Source organism: Triticum dicoccoides, chromosome 6A, assembly GCF_002162155.2.
Source record: "Triticum dicoccoides isolate Atlit2015 ecotype Zavitan chromosome 6A, WEW_v2.0, whole genome shotgun sequence".
Lineage (NCBI taxonomy): Eukaryota > Viridiplantae > Streptophyta > Magnoliopsida > Poales > Poaceae > Triticum > Triticum dicoccoides.
This window is the reverse complement of record NC_041390.1, coordinates 545,110,173-545,133,136: the sequence shown is the minus strand read 5'-3', so window position 1 is coordinate 545,133,136 and position 22,964 is coordinate 545,110,173. Positions and strand designations below refer to the sequence as shown.

Here is a 22,964-nt window from a genome sequence, read left to right as displayed (position 1 = left end):
ACTTTACTCGTGTCTGGAATCACCCAGACACCTGTTAAGCAAAACTCTAAGTGGGGAGGCTACAACCTGGCGTAGCATGGGATCAAATTTCTATCGCGCGCTCTAAGGGGTGGCCTCCCCTCTCGGTCCCAACCGGAAACACCCATGCCCCCGGACCAGGTGGCATGCCTACCGGATGTAGTCGGTATCTTCCACCATGGCTTCTCTGTACGGTGTGTGCTAGGACAGGGGTTGACAACTTACTGAACCGTACCCTACGTACAGCAAGGACAAGTGGCAGCACGAAACAAGTATGGGGGTTGTTGGAACAAGACTCGATCTATGGCCGACTCAGGAGGCTTAAGTATTTCCTGCATGATTAGCTCAAGGATAATATTTCACATCCATCAGACACAACCACCACTCATCATACCTCCCCCTGCCCCACCGGCCATAACCGTCTCGACAAGGGACAAGCTCGTGTCTACCCAAGACAGAGACTTTCCCGGATCCTTCTCGGTAGGCATGAGAGGCATATGAGGGTGATTGCTATCACAAGTATGTCCATTTCCAACAGCAAAAATTTCCAATTTTGCACTCAAAGCGTATGTGTCAGGACCCCGACTCAATGTCACATCGATCTAGCCTGTAACACCTCATATCACTTTGCGGCCTCACGCACGGTATTCCCACGGGTGTCGCCTTCCTTTTGCCCGGGACCGTTTGCGCCTTTTGGCTCACGTATATGATGATGTCGCTAGCATCCATATGATAAGGAGCCCGGGCTGACATGACTAGTCGTAAACCCAAAGTGGCACAGACTTACAGGGACAGGCATCCATGACCCAGCATTAAACGTGTCAGTCATCAGCAAGTGGGTCCGGGTTGTAGCACTGGGCTAGCAGGACTCCGGTAAACTGGGCTGTAGCGGGCTAACAGGGCTCCCGTACTCACTGCGTGACATTTCCCCGAAGGGACAGACACATGAACAAAGAAGGACACATGCCGGCCAGCCTAAGTGTTCCGGAGCAGTAGCAAGCTACCATGGCTCAATGGAAACACTAGGAGACATTTCCCGGTAAGAGAGGCTACTAAAGATAAACAACTAGATAGTCAGATCCCACACATACCAAGCATTTCAATCATACACACAATATGCTCGATATGTGCAAATACAACAAGGCATCACAACATGACTCTACGACACAAGTACTTTATTTTAAGGCTCAGAGAGCCATACATAACATACATACAAGTACGGGTCACACGACCCACATTCAAGTCATACAGTCATACAAACCAGCAGCGGAAGTAACTTGTCTGAGTACAGACAACTAGTAAAATAAAAGAGGCTTGGAAAGCCTAGCTATACTACGTGGACCTTCACAAGCTCAGGATTACCACCTGGGCCTTAGTCTACTTGTCGATGTCAATGTCTACGAAGAACCCATCAGAAGGGGTTGCAGCGCCTTCTGTAAAATCTAAATTATAGCAACATGAGTACAAAGGTACCCAGCAAGACTTACGTCAGATCCTACATACATGCACATTATCAAGAAGGGTTGGTGGAGTTATTGTAGCAAGCCAGCTCTGACTCTTGGCTAAGCTATCCTACGAGACTCCAACTTGAAATGGTTTTGCGCACACGAGTCCACTACTCACCACTTCAATACACTACCGAGAATCCACCTCCGTCTTCCTACGGAGGAGCCATCCTCGGCACTCACGCTTATCTTGAGGCTTTTAGTAGTTTCCAGTTTACTTGTCTATGAACTGTATAAGCAACCAAGTAGTCCTTTACCGCGGACGCGGCTATTCGAATAGATCATGTTAACCCTACAGGGGTGTACTTCTTCATACATGTTTCCACCACTTAGCGTCTGCACACGACATGTGCTCGGCAGACTTCAAGCGAAAGCCGACGGGGGTGTAGACCACGACCTACCTAAACACCTAAGTCTCTAGTCCAGGTTTATCGCCTATCCAGGTTCCATCCGCAGGGAGTCCGGCCGAGGTTTCCCATACGGCCCCGAACGATGTGTACAGGGTTCCCGAGATACCTAACGGGTATTCGGTACACCGTGCCACGTACCTACCGCATCACAGCCCACCCCTACGGTCAGCGCTATCCACGGCCTCTAGTACGCTACAAACACCAGAAACTACTTGCAACTCCTGGACAGAGAACTAGGGTGAATAAGAAGCCGAGAGGGTCCATTGGTTTCGGGCGCAATGCATGGTAGTAGCTGATTCTTAAATCACACATACAGATCTTAGTGCTTAAGGTCGGCTTCAATGAAACAACCCACCATGTACTCCTACATGGCCTCTCATCGATACCTTTACCAAATCGTGTTCACCACATCACTCTCAATACCGGCATGATCATTTCACTCTAGCCCATCACCCAGATGAACCAGACCTGACACGACTCTAAGCATAGCAGGCATATCAAGGTAGGAAAAACACATACATATGGCTCAATCAACTCCTACACATGCTAGTGGGTTTCATCTAGTTACTGTGGCAATGACAGGTCATGTAGAGGAAATGGGTTCAACTACCGTAGCACACAGCAGTTTGAAACACGTTGTCTTAATGCAGTAAAAGAGAGCAGAAGCAAGAACATGGGATTGTATCGATATGATCAACTGGTTGGTTGCTTGCCTAATGGGTCGGTGCACTGATATTGCTCTTCGTTAGGGTAATCACGGTACTCCTCGGGGGCAGAACCTGCCGCAGAGAACACCGATACACAACGTCACCAAACAATATGCAACAATATGATGCATGCATGAGACATGGCAATATGAGTGTGTTGGGCTAATGCAACTAAGACCAGATGGGTTTGAGCCAATTTGAACCAAAGATTCAAATTCCAAACACATTTGTGATCTTAAATAGTGCTTTATCATGTTTTGCACTAAACAGCAAGTTAACTTGTTTAAATATGCATGAAAACAGTACAGATGGATAGATTGGATTTTTCTGATCATTTTTCATATATAACTTGTTTGATTTGGAGCTACGATTGAATTTATATGAATTTTTGAAGTTTGCAACAATTTCTGGAATTTATAAATCATTTTAGATTTATTTTAATTCTAGAAAAGGTTTACTGCGTCAGCATGAGGTCATGCTGACCTCAGCAAGTCAACAGACCCGGTCCAGGTCAAACCTGACGCGTGGGTCCAGGGTGTCAGTGGATAATTAACTAATTTAATTTAGTTTAAACTAATCTGGATAATTAGCAGAAGGGGGCCCCACCTGTCATTGACTCAACAGAGTCAACCAGGGCCCACCCGTGGTCAAAGTCAAAATGGCTGCACCGGCGTTTAGCCGCCGGCGAGCACGACGCGGCGGCGGAAGTGGTTTTTGCCGTTCCGGCCACCAAATGGGTCGCGGAGGGCATCGGGGTGGAGCTGAGGACGAGCTGCGGCTCTTGGTGGAGTCAGTTGGGGTCGGGGTGGCCGGAGTTGGCGCCGGCGATGACCTAGGCGGCCACCGGAGTTCGGTTGGGGACGAACTCGAGGCTAGGGTGTGCGTGAGGTGCGGGGAGTGCACGGTTGGACCCAACGCAGCATGGTGAGTGCGATGGACACCGAGAGGTGGCCGGAGGATGGCCGGGAGCACGTCGGCAACGAGATCCGCGGCGGTGCGTGCGGCTGATCTTCGTGCGGTGGCTACATAGCTCGGGGGCGAGAGAGGAAGGGTAGGAGGGGTAGCTAGGCTCACAGAGCACCCGTAGAGGCCACCGGCGGGGTCGGGGACGAGCTGATGCGGCGACGGCGTTGAAGGGGATCTCCGGCGACGGCGAACTCGGGCGAGGTCGGTGCGGTGGACTCGGGCCTCACGAGGACACGGGGCTTGGTTAGCTCGACGAAGTGGACGGCGGCGGAGCTCCTGGACACGACGAGACGACGCACGGGCGGCGGGGAGCGCGGCTACGGCGATGGAGCGGCGGCGGTGGCGTCGGCCATGGCTGGGGAGCGCGAGGGGGAGGAGCTGGAGAGGAGAGGGGACGTCTGGGGGGTTCAGGGGAGAGAGAGGGGTCGATCCACGGCGTTAGCCGGGCGAGTGGAGCGGCGAGGCGGCGAGCAGGTGCGTGGCACCCATGCGGTGCTCGCCATCGAGCACCTGCCTGCCTGCCTGGCCGGCAAGCAGCTCACTGGCGCGGCGCTGGGCTGGGCCGGTAGGTGGGCCGGGTTGCAGGCGCCAGGTAAGTTTTTCTGTTATTTTCCTTTTTCTATTTTTCTGCAACTTTGTTGAATTTTTAAAAATACCTAGAAAGTTCCAAAATTCACCAAACTGCTCCTGGTTCAAAGCTGGAATATTTCCAACATGAAACATTTCAGTTTAGGAATATTTGAGCATTTGAAATATTTTATATAATTTTAAATGCCCAAATTCAAATACTTATCATTTAATCCAAAGACCCTAAGATGACCTAGAAAATTGTGCAACACTTTTGGCAGAGGTTCTGAACCAAGACAAAAATGATGGACATTTTAGAAGGGCATTTCAGGTTCATTGAAAAAGTTTTTAGTAAACCCTAGTTTGTTTCAGAGGGGGCTGGGGGTTCTAGCATCCCCATTTCAAGTTTCTGATGAAATGATAGACATGATGCAGCACTCTAATGCATGAACTAGCTAGGGTGTGACAGTATGATCATATCGTCACATAAAAATAACTAATGCTTCATGTTGAGGTGGGGTTATAACCGTATCAAACAACCCACGAAATATTATGCCAGGGTTCAGAATGCTTGCCTTCAAGTTGTGGAGAGGCAGGGTGCATTCCAAAACTTTTGAAAGTTTTCTCCTTCTTCAAACTCCTATTTTTGAAAATATTCAAATAACACATCAAGAACACATCCTACTTGCCGCCGTCCAATGTCTGGCACCGCCGAGGTCGGGGACTCCTCCGAGGATGAGTAGGGCATGGGAGGCGGCAGGGCATGGTGTGCCAACTGGCCGGTCCGTCTCCCGTGTTCTACTTTTCCTCGCCAGAGACCGCACCTTCACTTCATGGGTCTTGAACCCCGTCCCCGTACATGGAGATCATAGATGGAGGACAACGGTCGCCGCCGTATAATAGGTTTAGGGTCGGGTTTCTTTTATTTTTCTGTCCTATAAAAGTTCGAAATGTAATGAAAATCTGCCGTGTTTGCATTAATCTCGGCCGGTGTATATGAACTTTCACAATAATATAGTATATTGTAGGAGTACTAGCAAGATGCCCGTGCGTTGCACGGAAGATCAAGATCTTGTGGGAGAAATAGATGAACGAGGGAAGGCCTTATCTGCAAATGCACATTCACACATTTCACATTTTTCTACATCTACAGGAACCTACGAAAGGGTTAACGTAAATTGCCTCTCTCTCTCTCCTTCCCTGAGTTTCATGGTTGTGGGCCCCTCCCTCCCCCAATCTACAATCAACAGCTCACACATTTCACATTATGTTAATTACGTAACTGGGACTATGTAGGTGTAGCATTACTCCTCGTAAAAAACCCAACAAAGCCAACCTCCCAGCATATCGCGCGGGAAAAGACCCGGCCGCGCCGTTTTTGTCGGGATTACCGGATTACTAGTAGTAGTATCGATGGATCGCGCGAAGCAACACGTTTTTTTGACGGGGCAGAGAACCTAGTTTAAAAGGAAAAAAGGCGGTACACTCACAACACCCCTGTCGCGGTTGCATTGCACCCCACACACGTTTGGTCCTGCACACGGCTCACGCAAACGAAACGCGCTTCGGCTTGCCTCTTCACTGACACGTGGGACTGCACTTGGAGAAACCGACCATGCGCCAAACTCCCCCCGCCCACCGCGCAAAAATCCTCCCCCCACCCAAAAATTCCCCCCAAATCCTAGATTTAACCGCCCTTCGGCCAACTAGCCAATAATATTCCCCAAACCCCCTCCCCCCGTCCCCCTCCACTCCATTCGCTCTGCCAAAGCCGCCCTCCCCGCCACACCGATACGTCGGCGCCACGGTTCGTTGAGGGGACGCACGGCGATCCTCTCGCTCCCACAGTACGCTCTCGTAGACTGCCGTCCTCTAGCCGCGCCGCCACCGCTGGCGACGTTCTTGTGCAGGCGCACGGTGGTCAGCGCCGATAGCGCTGGCGATGTTCATGTGGAGACACACGACGGTCAACTTCTCCCATAGTACGCGCATTCTAGACTGAGGCCCCGTGCATGTCGGTGTAGCGCTGAATGTTAGTTGATAGACGCTATTAATCTCTCTGTTTGCCGAATTAGTTTATAGTCAATATGCTCTGCTTAAGAAGCTTCCTTGCCCTGTTCTGCTTAGCTGAAATGGCAAGCCAATGCCGATTAGTTGCTAAAATATCCTGCCATATATTCATTGTGATGCAGATTGCCATGGTCTAGTAGCCAATCTGTTAGGTGAAATAGCTCTACACCGTTTTATACTCGATCTTTGTTGCTGCGATGGCCTTCGGTAGTTCGATGGCTGTGTGCTCAGCCTCATTGACTGCTGAAATAGCTTGCCATAATTTAGCACTCAAATTTGCTTGCTGAATTAGCTGTACATATATTTTGTTACTTAGATCTGCTCGTCCAAATATCTTGCCATAGCTTTAGACATCGACCTAGGTATTTTCTTCTGGACTTCATAAAAAAACATATATGTTTTTCTTGTAATATCTAGTAGAAGAACTAATTTGTATGTCTAACAGATGGACAGGACTTGGATAACTTCTGCTCGAAGATTCTCCATTGCATATGTTGAGGGGGTTGAAACCTTCATGAACTTTATCTGAGTTGAGTACGGTGATTCGAAATTAGATGTGCTCTGCCCATGTAGCAGCTGTATGAATTCAGTTACAAGATCCCAGTCAACTGTGCAAAATCATCTACAATTGTATGGGATGTCAGTCACATACACTAGGTGGGTTCATCATGGTGAAGCTGTGAACGTCAATGTTATTGACTACGTGGAAGCAGAAGATCACCATCTTGATCTGCCTGATGCTCAGGTGGAAGAGGAGGAGGTGGTGGCAGAGCCATTGAGTTTGACCAACATTGAAACAATGCTACGAAATGGTCGTGCATTCCGTGAACTTCCACCTGCAGAAGAAAAATGGTGGGCCCGCATGTTGGAACAATGCAACGTGGCTGTCACCCCAGGAAATAAGCTGTCAGTATTCTTACCTATGGTCACCTTTCTTTAGGTGAAGACATCTGAGCGGATGACCAACAAATCATTCGATGCGATGTTGGCTGCTTTCTGCAAAGCTTTCCCAGATGCCTCTGAGCTGCCACACACCTACAGTAAAATGAAGAATTTCCTTCATGCAGTTGGAATTGGATATGATATGATCCATGTTTGTAAGAATAATTGTGTTCTGTTCCGGAAGGATTATGCGAACTTAAGTGAATGCCCGAAATGAAAATCATCAAGATGTAAAGATGGCGATGCTGTGAAGAGGATTCCTCATAATGTTCTGAGACATTTTCCAAATACACCAAGATTGCAGAGGTTGTTTCATGATGCCGAAACAAGAGAGGATGTACTGTGGCATTCTAGGAACCAGGAGTACAGAGATCTGATTGTAATGAGCCATCCATCACATGGTAGTGAGTGGAAAAGCTTCAATCAGAAGAACAAAAAGTTTGCTGCTGACCCAAGAAACATTAGACTTGGCTTAGCTTCAGATGGATTTAACCCATTTGGACACCAGAGCGCCACATATAGCATGTGGCCAGTGCTTGTTATCCCTTACTACATGCCTCCAAATGTCTGCACCAAAGAATCAAACTACATGATGGCCTTGCTCATCCCAGGACCAAAAAGTCCTGGAAAGGATTTTGATTTGTTCATGGAGCCTCTTGTGGAGGAACTTCAACATCTATGGAGGGGTGTTCTCACTCGAGACCTATATAGCAGCCCACCAGCTGATTTCTTTCTGCGTGCTGTTATAATTTGGTGCATCCATGATTGTACGGCTTTGGGCACTATGTCAGGGCGAACGACACATGGTTACAATGCATGTGTTCCCTGTGACAGGAATCCACTGTCATACACAATACTTAGCAACATCTGTTACATTGAACACCATCATTTCCTTGCCAAGGACAAGCCACGTCCTAGAAAATACCGAAGACATGTGTTCAATGCAAAGCATGAAAACTGTGATGTGCCAAAGAGGCTCACCGACGATGAGTTCCAAGTGGAATTTGAGAAGGTCAGGCATATTACACCAGGAAACCATCCTGATAATGGTAGCGGGAAAAGGAAGGGTGGCAGGGTAGAAGAGAGATTATTGTTTACCCGCAGGTCCACTTTGTGGGACTTGGAGTATTGGAAAGATTTGGATCTGCGGCATAACCTTGATGTGATGCACATCGAGAAAAATATATGTGACAACATTATCGGCACACTTCTTAATATTGAAGGCAAGATGAAAGATATCTTAAAATCTAGGATTGATTTGACACACCTGGGTATCAGACAAGATTTGCAGGTGCAGGATGAAGGTAAACCACGGGATATGGCACCAGTTGTGTACGTCTTGGACAAGGTAAAAAGAAAAGAATTCTGCAAGGTCCTGTCACATGTGAGATTCCCACATGGATTTGCTTCCAACCCTGAAAGGAGAGTTAGTGCAGATGGAGACCAGGTACAAGGGTTGAAAACTCATGACTGCCACGTCCTACTTCAAAGGGTTTTACCTATTATCCTTAGAGGATTGGGCTGCCCTGACCCAGAGCAGTTGCAGAGTTGGGACAATTCTTCGGGGAACTCTGCAGTAGAAATATCAGGATAGAAACTTTGGAGCGTCCTAGAGACAAGATACCAACTATCCTATGCGACCTTGAGAAGATATATCCTCTAGCCTTCTTTGATGTAATGGTGCATTTGGTTGTTCATCTACCTAATGAGGCACTACTTAGAGGTCCAGTATAGTATGGCCGGATGTACCCTATTGAAAGGCGTCTAGGAACTTTCAAGGGCTATGTTAGGAAGAGAGCTAGACCCGAGGGTTCCATTGCAGAGGCCTACATTGCTACAGAAGCGTTGACATTCTACTCAAAATACATTGAAACAGCTGATCGGCTTAGCAACGACGTGGATGAAGACAATCCCGGGTTTAATGTTTTCGATTATTCTGTTCGAGTTACAGGGAAGAGTCGACAAGAGGACAAACCTAAAGATTTGGACAAAATGGTTTGGCATGTGTTGAATAACTGTCCTGAGATACTACCTTATATCAAGTAAGTGATAACTACTGCAGCTTATACATCGTAATCTACTAAACATGCAACACATTCTTATATATTTAGATGTTTGACGCGATCACTATGTTGTGCAGCATCTACAAAAAGAGTTACTGCCGCAAAATCCAAGAAACAATTACAACCTGGTTATGGCAGGATTTGCGAAATGGTTCAAGAGTCATGTAAGCTTTTGAATTGACTGTCAGTTTTTTTAATATATTGAGTACATAAGATGATCAGCTTGTCTATTTTCTAACCATAGGTTAAGAAGATGAGGGAGGATGGGCAGGCAGTTGATGATGCCCTTTACTCACTAGCAATGGGTCCTGATAGTCGGGTAAGACATCATGAATCTTGCATTGTTGGAGATGTGCGCTACAACACCCTTGCACGAGACGAAAGCAGGAAGACACAAAACAGTGCCATCACGAGCACGGATATGTATGACAAAGAGACAACTGAAATGTATGCTAACATAATAGACATTGTTCAGTTGCAGTATATCTCCAGTTTTGAGGATCATCGGTGTGTGGTTCTGTTGTGCTGTCGTTGGTATAACCTGTTTTCCAGGTTTGCAAAACCCAGAGCTGATGACTATTTCAAATCCATCAATGTCAAGGTGGCGTACCAGACCAATGAGCCTTTTATTTTGGCAAATCAAGCAACACATATATTTTTCTTCGAAGACACATTTGCACGAAGCGATGAATGGAGAGTAATGCAAAGGTTTGAGTAGAGGAATTCGTTTAATGAAGTTGCACAACAAGATGATGCTTACACTGCTCCTGATGTACAAGATAACACATATGTTCCTAATATCTTTGAGAACCATCACGTCAATGACGCCGACGATAAGATTGCCTATCGTGCTATGGACATACAAGAGTTGATCAAGAAGAAGCCAATGTTCGAGGATGTTGAGGACGAAGAAGAAGATGACACCGTGGGGAATTATGATTCAGACTGATACACATGGCGAAGATGTTGATGCTGCTGCTGCGGATGATGATTACATTGCTTTTGTCGTATTTGCCTGTCAGAAGACGTTTTTTATCTACTATGTGAAATTTTCTTTGCTATGACAACTGAAACCTGATGAACATGTTGTTTAGTATTTTCTTGTGAGAACATCACTTGTTATGTATGCTGATTTGTGTTTGGTGATTGTATGACGACTAAAACATGATGACATTGTTGTTTAGTTGTACTCATATTTGGCTGTGAAACTTGAATTTGATGACATAGTTTGTTGTTGGACTGCAATTTGCTCGACGTCTTCGAATGAGAACAAAGCTGACCTGACAGGTCCTCTGCTAATTTATTTATTTATTACCAAAAGGGCCTCTGCTATTTATTTATTTATGAGCAAAAGGGGATACCACCTGATTTCCGTTAATAGAAATCATTAGATGTTCACAACACTACGCCCAGCCTGCTGCACAAGTTTCATTCATTACTAGTTTCAGCAAAGTGCTCATGTCATAGCCACTGAATACATCAGGAGTGCTACATACACTGCAAATAAAGAGACAATCATCCTACAGAGCACATCGATTTTGCCAATTATCTTCACAAGCTCTTTCATCTCCTCATTGCTGTCAAGGTTGTTCAACAGCTGTTGCTTGTCCATGATCAAAGGAACTGCATCTTTAACCTTCTACTCTGCAACTTCCTTTTCTGCCTTTCCTTCAGTTACTTGTCCAACACCCCAACCTGCTGGTATTGGGATTCCTCGGCTAACCAAATAATCAGCGTAGTTACACTCCCCCACATCAGCAACTTCCCAGAAATACAAATCACACGAATCTTCCCTTTTCTGCATGAATCAAATTGGAAGATCATCTGTCAGCGTTCTGGGAACGGGGGTCCCTAGACTTGCCTGCCTGCGGCCTGCGGCGTGGTGGAGCGAGCAGGCCATACGGCCCATCTTCAGCAACAAAGCATCCAAGACCCACGTGAGGGGCCAAGCCTCACGAGGCGGGCGACGCAAGACCTCCTCCCGAGCGGCCTAGTCAGGCAGGCTCGTGAGGGGCAGAGATATCAAGGCGAGGCGAACCTCACGAGGCCCTCGTGACATGAGCCATGACGATCGACACCAGGCGGGCGCTAGCGCGCACAGCGTCCTTGTTTCCTATTTGGTGCAAAGGGGGCAGGCGCGGCCGCGGATTACCGTGGCATCAGGCAAATGTTACCATTTCGGTGCAATAAGACCAAGACCATGGACTGCAAGACGGAGGTCAACATGGAGCCCAAGACGGCGTCACCACTAGAGCTTTGGGCAGGTGAGGACTACTTTTGTCAGGATAGCTTTTACTAGCTGTCCCCCTTCAAATTAGCCCGCCATTGTTGGCTCCCTTCCCGCTCAATATTTGGGAAGAGGACCAGGGCCTCTATAAATAGGACTAGCCACCACAGTAGGAGAGAGATCTGATGAGACGGAGGGAGGATCAGACCGATGATCTCATCTTAGCTTGAGAGAACCCACACACCACAAGTTCATACGCACAAGAACACCTCAACCTCAGGAGGCTGTTCTTCCCTCGTATTGCTCATCATCAGCCCAGGAGGCAATCCACCACCACCACACTGGAGTAGGGTATTACACCACAATGGTGGCCCGAACCAGTATAAACCCAGTGTCTTTCTGTGTTGTGAGTTCGTCGAGTTCGTCCGCAAGGTCTAGCGAGCTAGAGCGTTGATCGGTAGGAGGGAAAGACTTCGCGCACACCCCAGTGTTCGAACCTTAAGGGTTTGCCGGAACCCCACATCCGAGATTTGGCGCGCCAGGTAGGGGTGCACTGTAGCTTCCCTTCCATCAGTTTGTCGCTCCGTCGCTCCGTCGTCTCCATGGCGGACTCTCGCCGTGCTCGAGCAGAGCATCATGCTGCCCACGCCGCCCGCGTCGCTCAAACGGCTCCCGTCGGCGGGCCACCTCATCGTTCTCCGTCCCCCGCCACCAACGCTGCCACCGGCCCGGTGGGGAACGAGGAGCAGGCGTCCTCGCTGCATCCTTCAGTGCGGCAGGACGGTCGCACTTCTACTCCATCACTCCCTTGCTGATTCTTCGTCTCACGTGCACCATGCTCCCATGGAGGCACGGGCCGCGCTCATCGCGGCGAAGGAGCTCCTGCTTTACCGCCCCATCGACGACCTCTACGAGGAGTGGCTCGACCGCGTCGCCGAGCTCATCCATGCCACCGGGGTCTCTCCGGCGCCGTCCCACTCTCTGCCTCCCCCTCAACCAGCTGCGGGCGACGGGGCTCATGGCGTGCCTCCACCACCTCGACCCCAAGATGGTGCCTTGGCACCAAGGCGCGCGCCTCCGTGCCGTGATCCACCGCGCCCGGCACCCGCGCGTGAAGAAAGGAGCTGCCAAGAAATTCCGCGGCCGTGAGAAGCTGCACCGGCGCTCCCCGCACCACCTCGTCAAGACCGCGTGCCGCCTGCAGTGGCGTAGCGCGGACCTCGCCAAGACCAAGCTCCGCCTCCGAAGCGGGCCCCAGTGACCATGGCTGGCTGCCGTGCCTTCACCCCCGAACTGCGTAGCGTCGCCTGGCCAGGCAAGTTCAAGCCAGATCTACCTCCTCGATACGACGGCACCGCCGACCCTGCGGAGTTCCTGCAGCTCTATGAGCTGAGCATTGAAGCGGCCAACGGCGACGAAAAAGTCATGGCGACCTGGTTTCCCATGGCTCTCAAGGATGGGGCCCGCTGCTGGCTCCTGAACCTGCAGCATGGCTCGATCTCCTCCTGGACGAGATGCACGACCGCTTCGTCGCCAACTTCCAAGGCACTCGCGACCGCCCACCGGCCGCGGGCGATCTACGCCACATCAAGCAACAGCCAGGAGAGACCCTTCAGAAGAACATCCAGCGCTTCAACAACACCCGCCTCAAGATCCCCAAGGTCACGGACGAAGCCATCATCTCCGCGTTCTCAGATGGCGTCCGTGACGTCAAGATGAAGGAAGAGCTGGCTATCCACGAGGAGCTTTGCACATCTCAGGAGCTGTTCAACCTAGCGACCAAGTGCGCAAGAGCTGAGGAGGGGCGCCTCTCTCTTCTTGAGCTGCCAGCTGTAGGAGTGGAGGAGAAGAAGGCCAAGGCCAAGGACATGAAGCTCAAATAGGCAGTGGTGCTCGCAGCAGAGCCCAACACCAAGCGAGGCAGAGATCAGCCTGAGTTGTCCAAGAACGGCCGTCCATTTTGCGCCTTCCACAACCTGAACACCCACAACACCAGCGATTGTCAAGAGCTCAGAGCCATACCAGAAGGATGCTTCGGTCGACGCGCCGAGCGCAACGACCGGGGCTACGACCGGGGCTACGACCGCGAAGGACGATGCTGGGGCGACCGTCGCCCGCGCTAGGAGTGGCGCGACCGGCCTCGTGAGGACCGCTGGCAGGACCAACCTCACGAGGGCACTTGGAGGGACCGGCCTCGTGAGGATCGCCCCCAGGGCAACACTGGTCTTCCCCCGTTGCCGCCACCGAGGGCTGGGGGCTTCTAGGAGCCGCATGCGATGGCTTGCATCTTGGGCGGTGCTCAGGCCCCAGCCTCTCAGCGCATCTTCAAACAGTTCACTCGCGAGGTGAACGCGGTGCTCCCCAAGCTCGAGGCCACGCGCCCGCTCAGGTGGTCCCAATGCACCATCACCTTCGACTCGGCCGACCAGCTCAAGTGCGCAGCCTCCGCTGGCACACTCCCTATGCTGTGCTCCCCAGTCTTCAGCATTGTGCAAGTCACCAAGACTCTCATCGACGGCGGCGCATGGCTCAACGCCCTATCCGTCGACACGTTTGATAACCTCCAAGTGCCCTATGAGCAGCTCCAGCCAACCAAACCTTTCTCAGGAGTGACTGACGGTTCCACCACACCGATAGGGCAAGTCCGCCTACCTGTCACCTTCAGGGAGCGCAAGAAATACCGCATCGAGCTCATCGACTTCGACGTCGCGCACATCCACCTGCCGTACAATGCCGTCGTCGGGTATCCAACCCTGGCCAAGTTCATGGCAGTCACTCATCACGGCTACAACGTTCTCAACATGCCAGGAAGCGGGGGAGTCATCACGGTCTCATCACGGCCAGACCCAGTGGCATGTATCTTCCTGCATTTATCGAAGTCGATCCGCTCTTCATGCTTAACCTGCCAACGGCTATCGCCTGCTTGGTTGCCGCCCGCTACGGGTCTGTTTATCCCATGCAACCTGCTTGCACGTTAAAAGGGGGGATCCTGAGCATCGCGACTCAGTAGCTCTTACTGGCTCTCCAGCCCTCACCCCCTGGCCTTGACCACGGCATCGTGACCTGACATACTAGTGGCGGCTGAGCTCGCTCGAGGGCCGGGACCTGAGGACGTAGAGTGCTTGCATCTAACCGCCTTGCAGGGACATACAGTCACTAAGATTCAAGACCAGGCGCAACCCGCCTTGAGGTAGGGCCTCGTGAGTCTCGCGCTGGCTCACGAGTGCCCAGATACACCTCGCAGCCCTGCCGTGCAAGCCATGTGTCAGGGCGGGGCTGTACACGCCCTGGGGGCTCCTCCCGGAGGGGGCCCCCCATCCCACGCCCAAGTGGAAGCTCCATGCTCCGCGCTGGCTGTCGACACTGCTAAGGAGCGGCTATGCCCGTGCGCAAGCAGAAGCATTATGCTCCGCGCTGGTGATAAACAATTGAGGGCGACCCTACGGCCGTACCAACGTCAGGGAGCCCAGAGCTTAGCGCCCAGCCTCACCACGACGCCTCCCCTCGGGAGAGTCGCGCGCGGGGGCTGGCACGGGGGCTGTGCTCGGGTCACGCCCAAGCGCACGCCACCCAACTAGGTCCCCTGGACCTGGGCGTCGCGCGCTCCTCCCGAGGCCTCGGCGAGGGCAGGTATGGAAATTGTTTGAACTTCAAGGGGTACTCCTGAGCATCACAACTCAGGAGCTTATCTTACCACGTAGCCCCTCACCCCTTGGTCTATCCTGGTCTTCGGTCAGCTCAATGGCGGTTGAGGTATGCGCGGGGCCGGGCTCTGCCGACGTAGAACATTAATCTATCCTCTCGAACTCTGCCTATATGATGTTCGCACGTCAAGGGGGACTCCTGAGCATCGCGACTCAGGAGCCTAACTGGTCACATAGCCCCTCACTCCTTGGACCGTCCTGGTCTCCGGTCGGCCCAATGGCGGTTGAGGTATGTGCGGGGCCGTGCTCAGCCGACGCAGAACAAAGCAAATAGGAAGGAAAACGCAAAATCTCAAAGCAAATATTACAAGCATATTATTCTCACAATACCAAATGAAAAGTCTAAACGCCTCCACGAGGCCTGACGTATGTCGCAGGAATGAATCGAGAAGAATAGGTCACCCCTGGATGTCGCCATCGCCTGCGGAAGGTGCTCCCCCGTGGGCAACGATGCTCTCACCTTCACCACTGGCCGCAAGATCCGCGGCATTGTCAGACAGAGGACTGGAGACAAAGCCGCGGAACTTCCCCAGCAAAGCCTCCACTTGACCTTGAACAACTACGGCGACAGCTTCGCAGAGGTCTTCAGCTACAGGCTCCAGCAGCTCTTCAAGGCGGGCGTTGGGGTCGTGGATGTGCAGATGGCTGAGGACGCGAGTCAGTGCGGCTGAAGACAGAATGAAACCAAAGCTGATGCTAAGGGGGATCCTATCTACATCCTCCCGTGGCGGACGCCATCATCAACAGGGGGCCACGGGAGGCTGGCGCCAACCCCATCCAGATCAGCAGCGGCGGCGGCCAGACGCCGCAGCCCAGCTACGAGCGCGGCGAGAACTTGGGGGCACGTAGCTGTCGTCGCTCGTCTCCGGAGTCTCGTAGAGCTCAGGAGAGCTGCTGGATTCCCAAGGGCTGCTGCTGGAGTGGTCGCGAGCGGAGCGCGCATCAGCCTCGCGCTCCTCTCCGGAGCAGCACTCCAGGCGGTGGCCCTCGGCGTCGAAGACCTTGAAGGAGAGCATGGAGGCACCGTCATACTCAAAGTGGATGGCGAAGGCGCCCCTCGCACGACAGACCCGTGCGACCTTGCCCCAGCCGCGAGTCATGAAGATCTTGCCAGAGGGGACCGCTTCGATCTTCGATCCGGTCGACGAAGCGCTACAGTTGGCATGCTGCAGCCAGAGCTCAAGAGGCCCCCTCGGTGGAATCACGTCAGAGAAGAACCGCGGAAGGCGGATCCAGGAGCTCGGAGGCATCGGCACCCACAGCACCAATTCGCGCGAGGAGTCTACGGCATGGACGGCACGCGTTGCCGTGGCGTGGTGACCCGGATGCGGCGTGGGCGGCGCAACTCATCACTTTGTCCTCCCGAGCCCTCGGCTTGGGCGTACAAGGGTAGCGGGTACCCAGGAGGAGGCTGCTCGCACCAAGGCCTCACAACCACCTGCATCGCCGCTTCATCGCGGCGACGGATCAACCTCTTCTTCGGCGGGAGTGGCTCCGGGACATCCCGGGGGGCTTTCCCCTTCTCTTCGGCGGAGAACATTTCTGATAGGCGCCATTGGAGCAAGCAATGGAGCAAAGAAGAAGCGGGCAAGCGAGGAAGAGATGTGCAACGGGGGCTCCACCCCCTCCCGATTTATAGCAAGAGAAGGCCAACCGGCGTCTCCCACGATCGCAGGTAATGATAGTTTCCCTTGCATGTCGCAGGGACTTGTCAAGTCGTCGAGGCAGCGTGGGGAAGCGGAGACGCCCACGTCCAATCAACCGCCACGTGTCAACCGAGGCACCAGGCTTTTGGGGCCCGTGGTGCTCCGAACTTGACCCTTGGTTTCGCCGCGAAGCCAAGCCCGGGCGCACCTTGGGCCCGGGGGCTACTGTCGGTGTTCTGGGAACGGGGGTCCCCAGACTTGCCTGCCTGTGGCCTGCGCGGTGGAGGAGCCAGCAGGCCGTACGACCCATCTTCGCCAACAAAGCATCCAAGACCCTCGTGAGGGGCCAAGCCTCGCGAGGCGGGCGAGGCAAGACCTCCTCCCGAGCGGCCTAGTCAGGCAGGCTCGCGAGGGTTGGAGATATCAAGGCGAGGCGAACCTCACGAGGCCCTCATGACATGAGCCATGACGATCGACACCAGGCGGGCGCCAGCGCGCACAACATCCTTGTTTCCTCTTTGGTGCAAAGGGGGCAGGCGCGGCCCCGGAGTAACGAGGCATCAGGCAAAGGTTGCCATTTCGTTGCAACAAGACCAAGACCATGGACTGCAAGACGGAGGTCATCGTGGAGCCCAAGACAGCGTCACCACTAGAGCTTTGGGCACGCGAAGACTACTTTTGTCAGGATAGCTTGTACTATCTATCCCCCTTCAAATAAGCCCGCCATTGTTGGCTCCCTTCCCGCTCAATATTTGGGAAGAGGACCAGGGCCTCTATAAATAGGACAACCCACCACGGTAGGAGAGAGATCTGATGATACGGAGGGAGGATGAGACCGATGATTTCATCTTAGCTTGAGAGAACCTACACACCACAAGTTCATACGCACAAGAACACCTCAACCTCAGGAGGCTTTTCTACCCTTGTATTGCTCATCATCAGCCCAAGAGGCAATCCACCACCACCACACCGAAGTACGGTATTACACCACAATGGTGGCCCGAACCAGTATAAACCCAGTGTCTTTCTGTGTTGTGAGTTCGTCGAGTTCGTCTGCTAGATCTAGCGAGCTAGAGCGTTGATCGGTAGGAGGGAAAGACTTCACACACACTCTAGTGTTCGAACCTTAAGGGTTTGCCAGAACCCCACATCCGACATCATCAACCAAATTATTAAAAGAATCAGCAACTAAAAGTAGCAGAACAACACTTAAACATATTATTACCCTATGATTCGGGCATTTGTAGAAGACTCGACCAGGGTTCTGGATTCTGGCTGAGACATGATGGATGACTCTGCGTGATTTGTAGCAGTGGCACCACACCAATGACAATGGGTTGCGATGAGCAACCGACTGTGGTGCGCATGCCGGCGGGGGTGTAATGAGACCCACAGGCGATGGTACGGGTGGCGACTTGGCGCATATTTGGTTGTTGCCTGCTGAAGAGCAGGTGGACTAGCAGCCAGCGGACATGGTTGCTGCGGCCAGAGCTTCTGATGCTAGGCAGAGTACATGGAGAAGAGGAGTATCAAACGTTGGATATGTCACATTACTTGCAGAGTAGCATAGCACCATATATAGTCATAGTCTAGGTTTGTATTCGAAACAGCTACATGAGCACGTCTCTCTTTTTTCTAAAACTAAGCAACGTATCTTTACTGGTACACTAGCTTGTTCTGTATGCCTTCTCAAGTCTTTGATTCCTCCACCTGACATCTGGGACCCACTGCAAGGGCCTCTGTATTTAAAGAAAAAACGTGCCCCCCGCTGACAGGTTGGACCCACTAGCTATCTTTGCACGCAAGGAAGTGCCTCCTTATTACGCACAAAAAAATGAATACTCCACTGCCAGCTGCAACCCAACATCGTGGGAGGCTGACATGTGGGCCTACCAAGTTGACGGCGACGGAGGCCTTTGTCAACTTAGTCAATATGAACGATTCTAGCTCCAGTTACCGTACGATGTTCATCCAACGGCAGTAGTGCTTCTTCAACCTCTGGTCTTCTTGCTCCAGCCGCCCAAACCAGCGCCGGTCGTGCCACGTGCTCCTGCCTCCCGTGGCCGGTTGTGATGCCACGGAGGCCTCACCGCCCCTACTATTCCGACCCCTGGCCAGGCTATCCCTCTACTCACCCACACCCCCTGTTATTCTGCGGCGACAGCAGCCTCACACTGCAGCCGAACCAGTGAACCCTCGTACTCCTCTCCGCGTGGGCATCCACTGCCGCGTCTTCCCTGGCTCCAGGTCGTCCCCTTCCTAGGCCTCTCCGTCGTCCACCTCCTTGGTTCTCTCGGCGCGGCATGGTCAATGTGGTCAACGACCGACTTCTATCGGAAGAGTACTGTATGTGGAGAGGCTGACAGCTGGGTCCACGGCCACAGCCCAGTTTTTTTTGTGATTTGCCAAGTAAGCAGCTTTGTCAGGCCTGTTGGGCTGCAAATCTTTCAAGACGAGGAGAGCTCCATTCAGCTGGCCGAGAAAATGGCCTATCAGTAATGAGAAATGGGTTGTACATTTTTAAAACACATCAAACCAGCAATTAGTTTCAAATTTCTTTTTTTCATTTTGAGATTTTGAATTACATTGATTTTTATGCGTGGACAATTTGTTGGATTTGATATTGATATACATTTATTTTTAAAATCAGTTTGAATGTGACTCGAAATTTTGGGATTAAAAACAGTTCGGACCTCACCAAAATATGCAAAATTTCATATATTTTTTTAACCGTGGCCACAATATGGGCTGTAATGCTAACAAAAAGAATATGGGCTCCAAAAAAACCTTAAGAATTATCAAATGGGCTATAAATTATTGGAAATAATGGCAGATGGGTTGTATGATGTTTTCCACAGATTTGAGGCTTTCCTAAAAAAAGGTTGATGCACAAGCAGTGACTGTTGGATGTCCATCCAACGACTGTCGTGCTTCTTCAATCTCTGCTCTTCCTGCTCCAGCTGCTCAAACAAGCGCCGGCGGGGCTGCCTGCTATCTCCTCCCCACGGCCGGCTGTGCTGCCGCGCAGGCCTCACAGCCCCACCGTACTCCCATCGCTAGCCTAGCCATCCCTCTACTCACCCACACCTGCTGTTATTCTCCGGCGACAGCATACGAACCAGTAAACCCTTGTACAGTCGTACTCCCCTCTACATGGGAAACAACTACCGAGTCTTCCCTGCCTCTGTTTCGTTCCCTTCCTAGGCCTCACCGTCGTCCACCGCCCTGGTGCTCTCGGCGCGGCCTGGTCAACGTGGTCAACGACCGACATGCATCTGAAGTGGACTGCACGTGGAGAGGCTGACAGCTGGGTCCACGGCCGCACGCAAGGAAATGCCTCCTTATTACGCGCAAAATAATAATTCCTCAACCTGACATCTGGGACCCACCGAAAGGGCCTCTGTATTTCACGAAAAAAACGTTACCGCCGCTGACAGCTTGGACCCACCAGCTATATCTTCGCACGCAAGGAAATGCCGCCTTATTATGCACAAAAAAATGAATACCCCCTGCTAGCTGGGACCCAGTATAGTGGCAGGCTGACTTGTTGGCCTACTAAGTTGACGGGGACGGAGGGCTTTGTCAACTTAGTCAATATGCACGATTCTAGCTCTAGTGACCGTACGATGTCCATCCAACGGCCGTAGTGCTTCTTCAATCTCTGGTCTTCTTGCTCCAGCTGACCAAACTAGCGCAGGCCGTGCCTCGTACTCCTACCTCCCGTGGTCGGCTGCAATGCGGCGGAGGCCTCGCCGCCCCCTACTACTCCCACCGTTGGCCAGACCATCCCTCTACTCACCCACACCCCCTGTTATTCTACAGCGACGACAACCTGACATTGCAGCGAACCAGTGAACCCTCATACTCCTCTCCGCGTGGTCATCCACTATCGCATCTTCCCCGGCTCCGCGTCGCCCCTTCCTAGGCCTCGCCTTCGTCACCGCCCTGGTGCTCTCGGCGTGGCGTGGTCAACGTGATCAAGGAACGACTTCCATCGGAAGAGTACTGTACGTGGAGAGACTGATAGCTGGGTCCACGGTAGCCGCAAGGAAGTGCCTCCTTATTACGCGGAAAACAATTATTCATCCACCTGACAGTAGGGACCCATCAAACGGGCCACCGTATTTGGCGAAAAAACGTTTCCCCCCTAACTGCTGGGACCCACCAGACGGGCCAACGTATTTTGCGAAAAAAACGTTCCCCCACTATCAGCTCGGACCCACCAGAGGTGCCTCCTTATTATGCACAAAAAATGAACACTCCCCCTGCTAGTTGGGACCCACCATGGTGGGAGGCTAACTTGTGGTCCCACTAAGTTGACGGGGACGGAGTGCTTTGTCAACTTAGTCAATATGAACGATTCTAGCTCCAATGACCGTACGATGTCCATCCAACGGCCGTAATGCTTCTTCAACCTCTGGTCTTCTTGCTCCAGCCGACCAAACCAGCGCCGGTAGTGCCTCGTGCTCCTGCCTCCCGTGGCCGGTTGCGATGCGGCGGAGGCCTCACCGCCCCCTACTACTCCCACCGCTGGCCAGGCCATCCCTCTACTCACCCACACCCCCTGTTATTCTACAGCGACGACAGCATCACACCGTAGCGAAACAGTGAACCCTCATACTCTAGCCGCCGCGTCTTCCCCGGCTCTGCGTCGTTCCCTTCCTAGGCCTCACCGTCGTCCACCGCCCTGGTGCTCTCGGTGCGGCGTGGTCAACGTTGTTAAGGAACGGCTTCCATCAGACATGGACTGTACGTGGAGAGGCTGACAGCTGGGTCCATAGCCGTAGCAAGGAAGTGCCTCCTTATTACGCGCAAAATAATTATTCCTCCACCTGACAGCGGGGACCCACCGGACGGGCCACCGTATTTCACGAAAAAAATGTTTCCCCCTGACTGCTGGGACCCACCAGCTACATCTTCGCATGCAAGTTAGTGCATCCAGGCAAAAAAACGATTCGCCCCCCTGATTACTGGGAGTCACCAGCTACATCTTCGCAGGCAAGGAAGTGCCTGACAGTTGGGACCCACCTAGTTGAAGCATATGTAGCATTGTCATTAGGGTCGCGAACGTGTATGTACATACTGGTCGATGTAAAGGCGCACACATGTCGTAGTAGAGGAGCGCACGTAGCATGTACACGTATGTACAGCGGCCAGTGTGCAAGAAAGAAAATACGGCCACGTACGTACATATGGGCAGGGTCTCGAACGCCTACTCACGCATACGTACGGCCAGGGATCATGTACATGGCTGGGTCGGAACGGAGAAACAGCATGGTCGTCGTGATCATGGGGAGCCAACCGGCTGGGTCGGAACAGAATGTGTCGTCGTGTTCATCGGGAGGGCTTTGACGGAACAACCGATGGAAACGAGGCCTGGCGTACCGCAGAACGGAGGAAATGGCCTTGTGTTCGACCGGCCACGTTCGAAATAGGATCATGTTCATCGGGAGGTGTTTGGCGTACCGCAAAATGGAGGAAACGGACCTCCTACGGTTGAAACGGGGGTCTTGTTGATCGGGAGGGGTGTGGCGTATCGCAAAACGGAGGAAACGAACTTGTGTTGGAGCGCTACTGTCGAAATGGGGGTCCTGTTCATCGGGAGGGGTGTGGCGTACCGCAAAACGGGACTCCACGGGATACTGTTCATCTCCACTGTCGACCCCCTCTAGCCTCCACGGGCTACTGTTCATCCACCGTCGACCTCCTCCAGCCTCCACCTGTGACTATTCATCCACGGGCTCCTGTTCATCCAGCCTCCACCGCGCGCTACTCCACCGGCTACTGTTCAACCAGCCCTCTCCACGGGCTCCTGTTCAACCACCCCTCCACGGGCTACTGTTCATCCTGCCCTCCACCGTATACTGTTCATCCTGCCCTCCACGGGGTGGTCCTATTCATCCTGCCCTCCACGGGGTCCTGTTCATCCAGCCCCAACCGGCTCGATCGATCGGGGTACTGTTCAACAAGAGGCAACACCACGGGGTCTTGTTCATCCACCCCCACCGGGAACTGTTCATCCAAACCCCCCCCCCCACAACGCTCATTGTTCATCTAGAGGCAGCACCGATCGACTTTAGTTAGCAGCAGTAGCGAAGGAATCACTCGATCGGGTTCAGTTAGCAGCCATCGATTGATC

At 52.3% G+C, this 22,964-nt stretch overlaps 1 pseudogene; it reads right to left on the bottom strand.

Annotated features, from left to right (window-relative positions):
* Positions 1-15,577: 15,577 nt before the first annotated feature.
* Positions 15,578-22,964, bottom strand: part of LOC119315971 — a 60,026-nt pseudogene continuing 52,639 nt past the window's right edge.